This window comes from Eriocheir sinensis, unplaced genomic scaffold (genome assembly GCF_024679095.1).
Source record: "Eriocheir sinensis breed Jianghai 21 unplaced genomic scaffold, ASM2467909v1 Scaffold1579, whole genome shotgun sequence".
Lineage (NCBI taxonomy): Eukaryota > Metazoa > Arthropoda > Malacostraca > Decapoda > Varunidae > Eriocheir > Eriocheir sinensis.
Window position 1 is genome coordinate 34785 of NW_026110938.1, and position 10315 is coordinate 45099.

General features: G+C 43.9%; 1 long non-coding RNA gene across 1 annotated transcript; it reads left to right on the forward strand.

The window, feature by feature from the left end:
* The first annotated feature begins 1050 nt into the window (after window positions 1-1050).
* Window positions 1051-9497, forward strand: LOC126990353 (uncharacterized). Its single transcript, XR_007744242.1, has 3 exons — window positions 1051-1139; window positions 4897-5013; window positions 9425-9497. It is a non-coding gene; the product is annotated as an uncharacterized LOC126990353 (long non-coding RNA).
* Window positions 9498-10315: the final 818 nt, after the last annotated feature.

The following is a 10315-nucleotide window of genomic DNA, read 5'->3' on the forward strand; positions in this document are numbered from 1 at the left end:
TCTCTTGAAAAATTATAAAATCCGAAAACGCTATGCAATTATGTCTGAACCCTTCCCCCCTTCCATGCCACGCTCACAACGCTCATGCCCCGACTCCCCTTAGGCGGTACGTAATTTTTGAACGGCCCTTTGCATGCACTAGGAATGCAAAGAATTGTGGTCCTCCAAACTCTACAACAGACATCCTTCTGTTGACACTGCAGTAGTAAGTGTTGTCTCCTAATGTGTATTACTATTTTCGTCTTAATTACTTTTCTGAACCTGCTACGTAACTGCACTCACCTCCCAACCTTTCCACTGCCTCACCGTACCTCATTTTATATTCCAGCTCGTCTCCTTGCTGTCTAACTTTTTAATGCAAGAGTTAACAGGCATCTTCATTCTTTCATTCGTTTCACTGATAAACTCTAGAACAGCCTTCTCTGCAGCCACGCAGTTTTCCATGCAGTTCATCTCTAAGCTGGGGGGCTTCGTGGTGCAGTGGTTAGCACACTCGGCTCACAATCGAGAGAGCCCGGGTTCGATTCCCGGGCGGAGTGGAAAAATTCGGGCGGCTTTTCCGATACCCTACGCCCCTGTCCACCCAGCAGTGAATGGGTACCAGGTATTAATCGGGAATTGTGTCCCGTCTGGGGTCTGTTCCCTTCTCCTATAATTCCTTCCCCCTCCTGTCTCTCTCCGGCATATGATCACAGATGTTGCGCCGACTAAATGAAACTTTCCAACTTTTCATCTCTAAGCTGTTCAACTTCTCAATGCAAAAGCTAACAATCATCTTTATTCTTTCATTTGTGGCACTGATATACTCCGGAGCAGCTTCACTGAAACAGTCCCTCTTTCTCTGCACGTCCTCCTTTCTGTGGCTTAAACCATGTCAACAAGGGAATATAAAAACGCCTCAAATAAGATAAAAATCATGATTTCGGAGTCCTGCTGTGTTTTTTGTGACAGCGTTTTCTTTGTGAACTCCTTGCCGGCTCTTTTATTTGCAATTTTGTTTTGTTTTTGGTTTGTTCCTTAGGCATAAAAATAAATGTTCTCTGTGCAGGAAACAAGGCAACACATCGGTGCTCCACCTCAAGCCAGTGGCCGGGATTCCCATCTACATGCTCAAGCTCGAGGATGCCAGTCAAAACAAGGTAAGTTTCCTAAACTGAGGGCAGACTTATCTGGTAGAGTAACGCAGTGCACTCAACCACCGCGAGCTGTGTCCTTCTTTCATAAGAACATAAGATCGCAGGAGTCTGCTAGAGGCCTGTAGTCCTGTTCGATGCAGCTCTTTCTGAATAATTCTTTCCATTGAACGCGCCACATCCAGAACGGAATGGCATGCCCCTAACCTTAGTGCGCCCACAGTTTTCCCGTGAGTATCGCCTCCCAGCCTGTAAGGCTGGGAGATGGGAGTCCTGGAGGCTGAGCGATGCCGTAGACATGTGCTGCGGCCTGTTACACACCTCTTTGGTCCCTTATTCTAGCCAAGATGGGCGGCCTTTCCTGGCTCAGAGAGGTATATCATCTAGGTCGCGTCTTGGGTGACCATGAGCCAAACGTCCACCACTATATCAGGTGATGGCTGCGTATATCCTTCTGCTACCCCTTGGGTGGTTGGGCTTATAGGCCCAACGAACAGCCTCTTTTTGCAGGGCCTAAGCCCCGTTCACACTGTGGCGACTCTGGGCCACGACAACCCAGCGACTTTTCCATTTGACAAGTTGGTTCCCACGCTGCAAGAAGGGGGGAGGTTTTATGGGGGTCCTGGTGTCTTGCCGACTGTCTGGGACATTCGGCCAACTAGTTGCCAGCATGTCGTGCTAACCCTCACGACTCCAGACTCCCGTCACGACGTTGGCGCAGCATTCGGCAACAGTCTCAAGACATCTTTCAAGACATGCCCGACCCTTTCACAGCAACACCCAAGACCTCGTGTACCCTAGAGTCGTGGGTAGTCGTGCCCCAGAGTCGGCACAGTGTGAACCGGGCTTTAGTGGTGGGTTGGAGCGTAGGAGAGTGAATTCTTCCTCAAGACGTTTATGGCATCCAGTACTTTGACAGGGGTGGAGGGGGGGGGTAGGAGAGCATCAGTGCCTCACCAACCACACCCACACCCTTTTCTTGGGGACCGCCATGGTGGTGCAGACGAGACACACGCTCGAGGAGCCAGGTCCGGGGTTAACCTCCGGCGAGCCCTCCGTGTGGGTGCTTGGAACATCCTTAACTCGGTAGCAGCGAGGGGCCAAATTTGTGGCTTTACCATGTACCAGCGACGGGCCAAATTTTCGCAAGACATAACCCCCAAAATAGATGATGCATAAACTGATCACGTATGTGTTGATATATATTATGAATTGGTTTGCGTGAATGATGATTTTTTTTCTTATTCTTCTCGCTTAGAGGGAAGGGCCCTTAAGAAACATTATCCCTGCAGCTACCGGGTTAACCTCAAGGAGGAGCAGCAATTACCCCATCGCGGCCATCAGTCAGCTGAGCTCAGAAGGTTGAGAGCGGACATAGTGGTGCTCTTTTAGACGAGGAGACTTGGCAATGGAGAGTTCAGTAGTTGTGGTTATACCTACCACTGGTCAGGCCAGAGCGATGGTGCCCGTCTCAAAGGAATAGCTATAGCCATTTCTAGCCGACTGCAATCCTTCGTTGCACGGGTTACTCCGACTGATGAGCGTATGATGCTGGTGAGGTTGAAGCACACCTCGGGCTTCGTATTTCTTATTGCAGTGAACTCCCCTACCTAAATGTGTGAACTTGAGGAGATAGTGTGAACTTGAGAAGAGGTGTTCTCTGCCAAGCTCGACCCTATAGTGGTGTGGAGTGAGAAAATAAAAGTTGAATTGTGACATGTAAGGCCCCTAAAAGTTGCCATTTGTCCGACCTAGCTTGCATGTAAAATTTTGCATTCTAAAGCCAACATTTTCTGCCCTTTACACGCAGTTTCTGAATGATCAGTGACAGAGATTGTAACTGCAGTTTTGGAAGACGTAAGCTAAGAGAGTAGAGGAAGGGGTTGAGTGGTACAGGAACGGAAAAAATGAAGGAGATAGGGAAGATGAAGTGGAGAAAGAGAGTAGTGGAAGGTAGGCGATGCAGGAAGTAAGCGGACAGTAAGGGAGATATAAAGGAAAATGAAGCTAATAGAATAGTTCTATGGCATAGTGACATATGAAGACTGCAGTGATGTCATCGACAGAATCAAAGTTGCAGATGGCTGCTGATCCATTAAGACGAAACTACACCCTCTCTTGCAGAGGTGAGAGAGACTGTGAGGATATATGAAGGGTGGAACGGAGGCTGGGGTCTGTAATTTCAATGCGGAGATGGTGAAAGTCGGGAGTGAAGCAATGATCCATGGGTTGTATGCGGTACTGTTTGCCATGTCCGGTACCATTCCTCTTGACTGGAAAAGGGGGATGAGTGTCCTTATTTGGAGAGGATAGAGGACCAACAGGAGTACTACAATTACCGTGGTATTACGCTGCTCAGTTTGCGGGCTCTGGGATTAAGGGCCAGTTTCACAGTTCCCATGATTGGTTAGTAAGCTCCCAAACCAATACCAGAACCTTCGAAATTTCCATTTATAGTGTCTGGTGTTTATATTTAAGTTCACAAATTTGATGAAACTATACAGGAAAAGTCTTGTGTATTTAGTGTGGCATCAAGACCTCACCATTTTGGAGTGTATGGGATTCTGTAGTTTGATTCGGGCTGTTCTGAAGACACTGTATTGGACTGTGAAATCGGTTCTAAGATTAAGAGTGGCGTAAAGTGTGGGGGAGGTATGTGCTTCACTCGTCCTGTCTTGGTGGGATGTCTTGTGGTCGAGCAACACGTATTCTCCTCTAGACCATTTCAGCCATGGACGTTTTCTCCTAAGTCTATATACACCAAGTCAAGTCATACCCAGGTTTGTGGGAGGAGACACGGCCGGCGTGGTTTATGCGTGACGTTGCTTGGAGCCAAACTAGAGAATATAGAAACAGGGATTTAGAGAAACGAAGAAAGGCGTAATAATTTAAATCAATCACTTCAACATGCCCTCCTCACGCCCCACACCGCCGTTTGAATGCGTTGGAAGTACAGTCACGCAATAGCACAATAAAAAGACATATTTTATCGTCAGTGGCTTGCCTGAGCGCGCAGTGAAAGAAGGCGAGAATGTACATCCAGAGTGCACATACGGTCCCAACTTTAGTCACCCCTGAACTGGCGGGTATTTTGGGGGGGCTCCAAGTGACGTCATCCCGCTGCTCCGCCCCAAAACCGCCTCCTGCGCGTACCGGTCGCAGTTTTGAAGCAGAGTGACTTGACTTGGTGTGTATAGACTTAGGTTTTCTCAACAAAGCTCCCCTATGGATATTTTCCCACGTGGACCTTTTACTCCCTGCATATATTTGACAGCAGTGTGTCACGATAACGAACACTGGCGAAAAATGTAATACTAATTCAGTGGGGCAAGCTCACTATTATGAACATTATTTGTACTATTAGGTAACATTGTCATTATTGGGAGTGGCTTTTGATGGTGATGTTATTATTGTAGTACCAGTATTATTGTTTTTTTTTTTTAGAATTGTTGTTGTTATCATTATTATTATTATTGTTATTGTTATTATTATTATTATTATTATTATTATTATTATTATTATTATTATTATTATCATCACTATTATTATTATTGAAAGACTGTCTAGATGGTGTCTGCCGCTGTCTCCCCCATGTGTGTCGAGACTCACTCTGCCACCTAACGTCAGCTCGATGGGATGTAGCTATGACCATTCTGACATATGGTTTGATGACACACAGGCCTATATCTCATCAAACCTTATGCCGGGTAATATTCAATTCGTCATTACTATTATAACTCATCTATGTTTTATCTCCTTGAAGAGTGGGAACTGCAGCTCTCTGGTCCTGACGGGTGGCACGGAGGAGCCATTTGACACAATTGTCTTCACGGCACACTGGCACCAACAAGTCTTCCCGGGCTGCACCTACAGGGTCTGGGTAAGGGCGTCACTCCTGTCATCATCATTATCATCATCTGTTGTTATAAGTGAAAGGCAGGAAGAACGCCCTTCCTAACGTTGATGTTCACCTCTGTCAGTTTTAGTGCGATTTATTCTACTCCGGAAGAGGTTCTAATTCAATCTCTCCACTTTTTTCCCTCTTCCCTGACATCTACATTTTCTTAATTGACTGTTTATCACGTTGAGTCTCTCTCTCTCTCTCTCTCTCTCTCTCTCTCTCTCTCTCTCTCTCTCTCTCTCTCTCTCTCTCTCTCTCTCTCTCTCTCTCTCTCTCTCTCTCTCTCTCCCAATCCGAGGGGAGCCTCAGCTTCAACTTTTCCTACTGAGTACCGCCCAATTTCTACTACTCCTATCCTCTCTAAGATCTCTGAGAGGCTTTTGGCTAAACGGCTTTCCATATACTGTGATAATTTCAGTCGGTTACCTGATTCTCAGTTCGCATTCCGTAATGGTTTGGGAACATGTGAGGCTCTCTTGACTCTGTCTCATGACCTGCAGTCTCGTTTGGATCGTGGGCATGAGTCTCGAGATGTTGCTATTGATTTTAGTTCTGCTTTTGATGTTGTGAATCACAGGGCTCTAATTTATAAACTACAACTCCTTGGTATTGGTGGAAGTCTTCTCAGTATTTTTAAAGAATTTTTTGATAATCGATTACAGTGTGTGGCTGTTGATGGGGCCTGCTCTGCTTCTCTGCCTGTTGTTTCTGGTGTTCCTCAGGGCAGTGTCCTTGGACCTTTATTTCTTCCTTATTTCTGACTTGGGCATTAACCTCGAAAATAAGCTTATTTCATATGTTGATGATACAACTCTATACTCCGCTGTTCACTCTCCTAGCAACTGAGGTGAAGTTGCTGCATCTCTCAATAGGGACTTGGCAATGATCACCGCTTGGTGTCAACTTTGGGGCATAAAGATTGATGCTAATAAAACGCATTCCATTACCATTAGTAGATCCCGTACCTTGAATCCACCTCATCCTTGTTTGCATATTTTTGGTGAACAGATTAAGGATGTTTTTAGTATTCGTTTGTTGGGAGTCACTCTTGATTCTAAACTGACATTTGAGAAGCACATCCGTTCCATGTCTTCCACTATTGCACAGAAGACTTAACTAGTGCTTCAAAATATTTGTCTGTGACTCAACTGTAATAAAATCTTTTTATGCATTCATTTTGCCCCACTTTGAGTATTGTGCTCCTGTTTGGATGTCTGCTGCCAATTGCCATTCAGAGTTACTTGACAGAGCTATCAAATTAATTAAATTTATTACTCCGGCACTTGTTCTTGGTCTTGATCATCGGCGTCAAGTTGGTGCCCTTACCATTTTAAAGAATAATCGGCATCCCTTTCACAATGTTTTGCCTGATCCTTTTACTCCTGCACGGGTCACGAGGTTTGCTCTTAGTCAAAACGGTCTTGCTTTTAATCCTATGAATTTTGGTACGACACAATTCTCAAGATGTTTTCTTCCATCGTTGACAAGTTTATGGAATCAGTTACCCAAAGAAATTGTCCTTTCTGCAGACATTTCTACATTTAAGTCTCGTGTGAATGTCTTTTTCAAACAGTAATTTTATTATTCCTCCTTTTGGCGTTGACTGGACAGTTTCTTAACTATTCGTTCCCTTTGCTTTTTCTCCAGTACCTTTTTGCATTTTGTGCGGTTCAACTTGTTGTATCTGCACCCTGAAGGGAGGCTTTGGTAGCTTATCATAATAATATATATATATATATATATATATATATATATATATATATATATATATATATATATATATATATATATATATATATATATATATATATATATATATATATATATATCAAAGATAGAGAGGCAGCTCACAAGAGGTACCAGAGCCTTCGCACTCCTGCAAACCATGATCTTTACATTTCTGCCCGGAATCGTGCAAAATCTATTCCCCGACTTAACAAAAACTCCTTCATTAATAGAAAATGCCAAAACCTTGCTTTTTCTAATTCTTCCCGGGATTTCTGGCATCTAGCCAAAAACATCTCCTCCAACTTCACTTCTTCCTCTTTCCCTCCTCTCCTTAGTCCTGACGGCAGCACCGCTATCTCATCTATCTCTAAGGCTGAACTCTTCCCTCAAACTTTCTCTATAAACTCCACTCTGGACGATTCTGGGCATATTTCTCCTACTCATTCCCCATCTGACTCCCTTATGCCTATTGTTAAGATTCTTACGAATGATGTTTTCTATGCCCTCTCTGGCCTCAATCCTCAGAAGGCTTATGAACCTGATGGAGTGTCTCCTATTGTCCTTAAAAACTGTGCTTCCGTGCTGACCCCCTGCCGTGTTAAACTCTTTCGACTCTGTCTGCCAACATCTACCTTTCCTTCCTGCTGGAAGTATGCCTTCATACAGCCTGTGCCTAAGAAGGGTGACCATTCCAATCCCTCAAACTACCGTCCTATAGCTTTACTTTCTCATCTATCTAAAGCGTTTGAATCAATCCTTAACCGGAAGATTCAAAAGCACCTCTCCACTTCTGATCTTCTATCTGATCGCCAGTATGGATTCCGCAAGAGGCGTTCTACTGGTGATTTCCTTGCCTTCTTAACTGACTCTTAGTCATCCTCTCCTAGCCGTTTGCTATTGCGCTGGACATATCAAAAGCCTTTGATGGGGTCTGGCACAAATCTTTTCTTTCCAAACTACCCTCCTGCGGTTTCTATCCTTCTCTTTGTACCTTTATCTCCAATTTCCTTTCTGACCGTTCTATTTCTGCTGTGGTAGACGGTCACTGTTCTTCCCCTAAACCTATTAACAGTGGTGTCCTGCAGGGCTCTGTCCTATCTCCCACTCTTCCTATTGTTCATTGATGATCTCCTTTCCAAAACGAACTGTCCTATCCATTCCTACGCCGATGACTCTACTCTGCATTACTCAACTTCTTTTAATAGAAGATCCACCCACCAGAAACTAAACGATTCTAAGTTGGATTGCAGAACGCTTAGCCTCAGACCTTACTATTGTTTCCGATTGGGGCAAAAAGAACTAGTGTCCTTCAACGCCTCAAAAACACAGTTTCTCCACATATCAATCAACACAATCTTCCAAACGCCTATCCCCTATTCTTTGACAACACCCAGCTGTCACTTTCTTCAACACTAAACATCCACGGTCTATCCTTAGCTCAGAATATCAACTGTAAACTACTCATCTCCTCTCTCACTCAATCAGCTTCCTCGAGGTTGGGCGTTCTGTATCGTCTCCGCCAGTTTTTCTCACCCGCACAGTTGCTATCCATATACAGTGGCCTTGTCCGCCCTCGTATGGAGTATGCATCTCACGTGTGGGGAAGCTCCACTCACACAGCTCTTTTACACCGAGTGGAGTCTAAGGCTCTTCGTCTCATAAGCTCCCCTCCTCTTACTGACAGCCTACTACTTCTTAAATTCCGCCGCCATCTTCTATCGATATTTTCACTGACTGGTCTTCTGAACCTCTTAACTGCATGCCTTCCCATCTCTCGCGGCCCCGCTGCACACGACTTTCTACTCAAGCTCATCCCTATACTGTCCAAACACCTTATGCAAGAGTTAACCAGCATCTTCATTCTTTAGATCCTTCACTGGTAAACTCCGGAACAGCCTTCCTTCGTCTGTATTTCCTCTTGCCTATGACTTGACCTCTTTCAAGTAGAGTGTATCAAGACACCTCTCCATACGAAATTGACCTCTCTTTTGGGCACTGTATGCTTTTCGCTGTGTGGAAGCAACAGTTAGCGAGCTTTTTTCCTACTTTTTCTTTTTGATGAGGCATATACAGGGGAGGGGAGGGGTGCGGCATGCAGATCATAAACACTTTGTTCTCCTCTTCGTTTCCTCTTTGCTTCAATTAACAGAAGAGAGTAGTACAGCATTATCTCTGAGGACATATTCTCTCACTTTCCACACCTATATTAGTAGTAGTAGTAGCAGCAGCAGCAGCAGCAGTAGTAGTAGTAGTAGTAGTAGTGTTGGTGATGATAGTAGTAGTAGTAGTAGTTGTAGTTGTTGTTGTTGAAGTATTTGTGCTAGAAGTAGTATAGTGGTAGTATTAGTAGTTATAGTAGTAGTGATGGTAGTAGTAGTAGTAGTGGTAGTAATAGTAGTAGTAGTAGTGGAAGTAGATAGTAATGGTCATAATACCAGTGATGTAGTAGAAGTAGTAGTAGTAGTAAAAGTAGTAGTAGTAGTAGTAGTTGTAGTAGATATAGTAATAGTATTGGTTGTAGCTACCACTGAACAAGGCTTTCACGTTGTTTGGAGAGCTGAGCTTCCAGGTATCGGGCCGAGAGACTTAAAGCACTGCTCTTCTCTCCCTCATGTTTACCTTGTGGACCATGATTCTCCTTCCCCTCTCTTATTCTCAACAGTTCAGGCCGAGGACCGAATGTCAAACAGATATGATCGGCGCCAAGGACAAGGAACTGCCGAGGCTTCAGTACGCATGTTTGCGAGCAAAGAAGTAAGTCAAGCAGATGGATTTATTAATTTACTTCGTTACTAAAAATACATAGTAGTTAGCTAGCTAAGAGCTGAATACTTAATTTGCTTAAAAGTTACTTGGTTCTTTAGCTACTGATTTGGTTGGCTTATTAATGAGTAACTTAGTTGTTTACTTCGTTAATCTACGAGTTAGTAAATCAGAAACTTTGCTATATAGCTTATCAAATGGTTAACTATTATAATTAGTTTAAATTACAGTGTACGAGAGAGACACTCAAGGGAGACTCATTTGACCAAAAGTTGCACAGAGCTGAGACTTCGAATCTGGCGGTCCGAAGGATGTGTGGACTTTCCTCTTGTAACAATATACCTTGAGAGAGAGAGAGAGAGAGAGAGAGAGAGAGAGAGAGAGAGAGAGAGAGAGAGAGAATTTACAGCTTGACAGTCACACCACACATGTTAGACGTTTTTGGTGGATATTTATGTTTGATTTTTTTAATTTTTTATACATAGCAAAGGAAACAGTTCCTAATGTATAGACACTTGCAGAGTCGTATGTCACTTTATGCTGCAATCACTTGATAAACCGATTATTATTATTATTACACACACACACACACACACACACACACACACACACACACACACACACACACACCATTTTCTTCTGGATCATTTTAAAAGACTTTTTCTGGACCAATTTATAACACGCACACAATATCAGTGCTGCTAATACGTACATGGTTGTTTATTTTTTCTTCCACAGGAAATACTGGTCGAGGAGCCTAGGACCGGAAAACTCTTTGTGGCGTCAGTGG